General features: G+C 36.8%; 1 pseudogene; it reads left to right on the plus strand.

Annotated features, from left to right (window-relative positions):
* The first annotated feature begins 1,790 nt into the window (after positions 1–1,790).
* LOC120168910 lies at positions 1,791–3,427 on the plus strand (annotated as a pseudogene).
* Positions 3,428–6,145: the final 2,718 nt, after the last annotated feature.

Here is a 6,145-nt window from a genome sequence, read left to right on the forward strand (position 1 = left end):
GCTCTAAACAGTATATAAAAACATACGAATAAAATATTCCATTAAAATCAGTTATCAAACATGTTATAAAAATATGAACACTACCCCCATCCGTCAAGTCCAAAATGTGTAGGTTCCCCAGAACCATACACCCACTGTCAAGTCCAGTAAGGCCCTGAGCACACATCTGAGGAGCTAGTAAGGTCCTGAGCACAAAGTTGAGGAGCCTCCAGGTATACTTCCTCCAACATTATTCTCCCAATGACAGTAATAAACATGTATGTATTCAGGTGAAAAATGATGATTAATCCATTAAAACATGAAAATGATTCATGCTTGAAAATCATATGCAGAAATTACAGAAACCATAAATCAGATCAGTAATATCCGATAAATCAGATGTCGGGAAACCAGTATTCAGAAATCAGGTATCATGTCATAAAAATATTAAAAAATAATCACCAATTCGAAACAATTCAGATGATAGTTTAAAACAATAATATAACACCGTCATGAAACACAACTGTAACAATCTGAGAAATTAGATAGGGAAGCCTACTACTGGGTTTGTCGATCACGCTCTGCTGCAGCACTAGATCCTACGAATTGGAAAAATCCATATTGGAATCCTAATATAAATAATCTTAAACTTAATTAAAAAAATTTACGAAAACCTACGGGTAACTCTCGTAGTACGCGGTTCGGGTTGATCTGACGAACGGACAACACCGGATCTAACTGATCCTCGCTCAGGTGAAACATGAGTACCTTCATAAAATATCTTACTGAATTAATTCATTAACCATATCTCAAATAATTAATAAAAAATGCTAAAATACTAAGTATTTTTGGGTTAACAAGCTCTATTTGAGGATTTCGGGTCAAAATTTGGCAAAACGGACTTCATAATCACATTCAAGACGTCGAAAAACATAAAATATGACCTTCCAGAAATTTGAATTCTTGGTCAAAGTCAAATTCAACGGGTTTGACTGACGATTTGGAGACTTTCGGGTTCGAATTTGGCAAAAAGGACCCCAAAAACGGATTCGAGACGTTGAAAAATGTCAGGATAGGTATACTCGAAAAAAGTCAACGGGCGTTTAATGGCTGGTCAAAGCCTGTCAAAGTTTTGGTCAAAGGAGGTCAACAGAAGATCAACCATTTTACACAATTATTACCCTAATAGAAATTAGTTACAAAACTAACACCCTTTTAACAATATTTCAAAACTAACACCCTTTATAAAATATTTACAAAACTTACACCCGGTCAGCGGTCAACGGTTCGGGTCAACGAGTTGGGTCAACGCGCAGTAGCGGCGTGTGGGACCTTCTTCGGCGTCGTAAAATTTACAGAAAAATTTCTAAAAATTATTTTGAGTGATTTTGAGGCACTTACAGAGCTCGGTTCAAAACTTTGAACGGTGGAGAGCTTGATTTCAACAAAAGGAACACGATGGTGAGGGAAGTGTCGAAAACAGAGCAACGATCGGCGATGAATTTAAGATTTTTTCGACGGTGGTGCTAAAAAAAGTCGAGACTTTGACTTGAAATTCACGACGTTTGGCAGTGTTTCACTTCAATTGATTTAAGGGTTTATTCCTCGCTCGTTGAAGAATACGATGGTGGTTTCAAAACGACGATCGAAATTCGGACGACGTCAGAATTTCCTTTAACTCTAAAATAGGCTACAAGTTTTAAAAACTTTCAATTTAATCCTCAAATTTCGCCTAATTACTTAATTATTTTTTTTTCTTTTCAAATTTTTTGGGGTGTTACATTTTTGGGTTTTAGGGTTTTATTTTTTGTGGATTATTTCTTCTGCTTCTGTCTCTGAACCAAAAATGGTTGCTCAGACCGACAAAGAGATCGAAGAGATCCTCACCTCTCATCTCGAACAACAAAAAATCAATGTAACTTTTTCTTTTCCACTCGTTCATTTGGATTTCTTCTTCTTTTTTTTCATTGATTTTCGTTTTCTCTCCTTTCGGGGTTCACAGTCCGAGCAACTTGTAGTTGAAGATGATGATGACGAAGAATACGACAACGATGAGGAAGATGACAACGATGAAGATGGTGCCAACGGTAAATTTTCCTATTTCAGTAATTTCTTGTTCATTTGTTAAAAATTTGATTTGGAGTGAAATATATGTTATAGTATTTGGTTAAATTTTGTTTGCTTAGTTTTTATTTTAATATAATTCAATTTGATATATGTATGGTGATATGTAAGCAAATTTCAAATGCTTTAAGATAAGCTAGCTGGATCATTGGTGACAGGCTAATGCAGCTTGAATTTGTGATTATGGACCAACTTCACTTCCTAGTCAAGTTGATATTCAGTATTTCAACCGGTTGATTTAGCTCAATTCTAGTGCTTCAATATTTGGTTTTAGCTTTTCGAATCTTGAATTTTGCTCGAGCTTCAGATCTAGCTTATACTGCTTTAATTTGGATCGGATCTATTACAATCCTGCATTTAGACCATATTATATTAGTGCTACTGATATTATATTAGTGCATTTGGACCAACCCGTAGAACTGCATGTCTAGTTGTCCCCCTCCTCGATTTTACCTATGGGTTGAAACAAAATGAGCTCTGTGGTAGTTTCTTAAATCGTTATTTCGATGAATTTAGATACTGTCTCATGTTTATCGATGACAATATTGAATTGTCAATGCATAAAGTTCTTAGTTTATTCTTTGTATACCTCATATCAACTTCATTTGTACCATCGACATCTATTATTTACCAATTAATGCATTACATGTTTCGTGGATCACTGTGTAAAAATATTGAAAACCATGTTAATGGAGAACTGTTCTTTATATAAATAAGTGATGCATTGATGGTTGTTATTTCTTCACTTGTATTTGTTCATAGGTTCATTTTTTTGTCCTATTGTATGTACTGTCAGGCCATCTTGATGGAGAAGGAACTGGTAGGTCAAAGCAAAGCAGAAGCGAAAAGAAGAGCAATTCCAGGTGTTAGCCGAGTCACCGTCAAGAAGAGCAAAAATGTCAGCCCCGTTTCCATATTGTTAAGCCATTCATGACTTCGCTGCCTTGTATGTTACTAGATGATAACTGATTTTACCGTTGAATTCAGATCTTATTTATCATTTCAAAGCCGGACGTCTTCAAGAGCCCCACGTCAGATACCTATGTTATATTTGGAGAGGCTAAGATTGAGGACTTGAGCTCACAATTGCAGACTCAGGCTGCCGAGCAATTTAAGGCTCCTGATCTCAGCCACGTGGTGTCTAAACCTGAGTCGACATCAGCCTTGGCTCAGGAATATGAAGAAGTTGATGAAAAGGGTGTTGAGCCAAAGGACATTGAGTTGGTGATGACACAAGCGGGAGTCTCCAGGACGAAGGCTGTCAAGGCACTCAAGGCTGCCGATGGGGATATCGTTTCAGCTATAATGGAGCTGACTACGTAAGAATGGTGTTTGCTACTGATATGTGATGGATTTTAGAGTTGTTGCTTTAGGTTGGATATCTTATTTTCTTTATTCTTTTCTTCAAAATTTTCCTTATTATTTTTTCAAATGTTATATTTTCTTGTTATTTTTGACGTAAAACCCATATGGGAGTGCATCTTTGATATCAAGTTTTGGTTGGTTAGAAACGCTTTTCTGCTGCCCAGATTTTCTAAAGCTTTTGCCTTCCATATTTTCATCCTTGAAAACCTTTTCAGATTTAGATCTTAAAACGTGAATTTAAAATTATGGGTTAAACCACCCTTTTAACAATATTTACAAAACTAACACACTTTTAAAAATATTTACAAAACTAACACCTGGTCAACGGTCAACGGTTAACGGTAACGGTCAACGGGTCGGGTCAGCGGGTTCGGACCGGTCAAACCGGTTTTCAAGCAGTGGACGAGTCTTCCCCATGCACAGTGGCGGTGCGTGGGGGCACGTGGTATCTTCTCCGGCGTCGTAAAATTTACAGAAAAAATTCTAAAAATTATTTTGAGCGATTTTGAGGCACTTACAGAGCTCGGTTCACAACTTTGAATGGTGGAGAGCTCGATTTCAACAAATCGGAAACTTTGACTGCTTCACCTCCTCACACGCTTCCGCCGCTGGAGACAAGGAGGACACCGGTGAACTCGGAATGGCACAAGGAACACGATGGTGCGGGAGGTGTCGAAAACGGAAAAACGATCAGTGATGAATTTAAGATTTTCTCGACGGTGGTGCTAAAAAAAGGTCGAGACTTTGACTTGAAATTCATGACGTTTGGCAGAGTTTCACTTTAATTGATTTAAGGGGTTTGTTCCTCAGTCGTTGACGAAAACGTTGGTGGTTTCAAAATGACGATCAGAATTCGGACGGCATCAGAATCGGGTTTGGAAGTTGGCGTTGGGGAGGCAAATTGTGTGTGCAATTGGTTTCTGTTTTACAGAAACCAATTGCACACATATGTAACCCAAAACTGTCGAGGCTTCTAAGGTAAATTTAGGGCTTGGTCCCTGAATTTCCTTTAACTCTAAAATAGGCTACAAGTTTTAAAAACTTTCAATTTAATCCTCAAATTTTGCCAAATTACTTAATTAAAATTGTTTTCTTTTCAAATTTTTTGGGTTGTTACAGACGAAGTAGAAGCTTTGAGGATGATGTACCCAAACGCTCGCAAGAGCTGGACAACTTACAGATGGACCAGATTTTTACTTCCCAGTGTACCGAGACATTGTCGGTTTTTCAAGAATTGTTCAAGGAATAGTTACTTTTGGGATCAATTCCTTATTGCATTTGCATCTCCCATTTTGCACTCCCATTTTTGCATCTTTTCATTTTCATGTACATTTTTGCATTTTTGCATTAGTATATATATATATATATATATATATATATATATATGTACATTACATGGTATACGTTGCATCTCAACGTGCATTAATCACGGATCCGGGGAGTTACTTGTGGAGAGTCTTGTGATAAAAGCTTTGAGGTAAAACGAAGTCACCTCATTCGTACCTAGAACAGGATCGAGAGCTATGGACATGATGTTAGCACCATATGAGGTTCGAGGTATATCATCGAGATCTGTGGGGTGCTGAGAAGCAAGGCCTATATTTTGTTTGACCCAAGAGCATAAACCTTTAATACTGAGACATTCTAGGGCCAATTACCAAAAAACATTCTTTCATCCACTGTGAAACCTTATGGCACTGGCTTTGTCCTATTATAACGTGTTTTTTCCATTTATTTATTTTCTCAATATTTTTTTATCGATTAAACATATATTGTTTTCCAAGGTTACGAGTAATAAATCAAGTTTTAATCTTGTAATTATTTGAATATCGAATGAATTAAAGGTTCTTTTACTACTTCATTAATTATAGACCTTCCATACCCCATCTAAATCCAACATGACCATTGTTGGGTTCCTTACCAGAAATAACACACATTTACTCCCAAAAGAATGGATCTGGACGTCACTTCCCTCTGAAACCATAAAGTCATGCCCTTATCTCCCCAAGGGATCAAAACCTGTATTTTTTCCTTCTTAGACAGAAATAACATTTCCATAAAATTAACTTTATCAGAATTATGACTTTAAAATCACACATTTCCCTTCTTAGACACGGAACCAACATTCATTTCCCAACCTCAATAAATCCAAGGGCATAACGAGAACCTTTCCTATAAGAAAGACAAGATGAAGTGTTGCAGATCAAGTTATTGCAAGAGAATTCGAATAATTGGGGTATGCTGGGAGAAAAGTGAAGTAGAAATAAAGGGAATCATTGAAATAATTCTATCATGCATTAATTACATTGTTTTCTTGTAAATAAGGTTAATCATGAATACTTGTCCCCCTAGGGATACCTGTTTTACAAAGACTTCCATGTATGAGATGATGAACGACTTTGTTTCATTTATCATTTCAAAAATATGTATATATATATCCCTTGTTGTCCCCTTTTGAGACTATAATATTGTTTCTTCTGATTCAACCCTAACCAAGGATCACCCTCCACACTGGGGGGCAAAGGTGAAGAACATCTTCTCACATGAGTAAAGATCATCAATCCAGATTTTGTTACAGAAGCAAGTCATGATGAAATAAAGTGAGAAATAACAAGATACCGCGAGGTAGACCAAATACAAAGAGTTCGAAGATCAAATCGTGTTGACGACACAGAGA

The sequence above is a fragment of the Hibiscus syriacus genome, unplaced genomic scaffold, assembly GCF_006381635.1.
Source record: "Hibiscus syriacus cultivar Baekdansim isolate YM2019G1 unplaced genomic scaffold, ASM638163v2 tig00111741_pilon, whole genome shotgun sequence".
NCBI classification, from domain to species: domain Eukaryota; kingdom Viridiplantae; phylum Streptophyta; class Magnoliopsida; order Malvales; family Malvaceae; genus Hibiscus; species Hibiscus syriacus.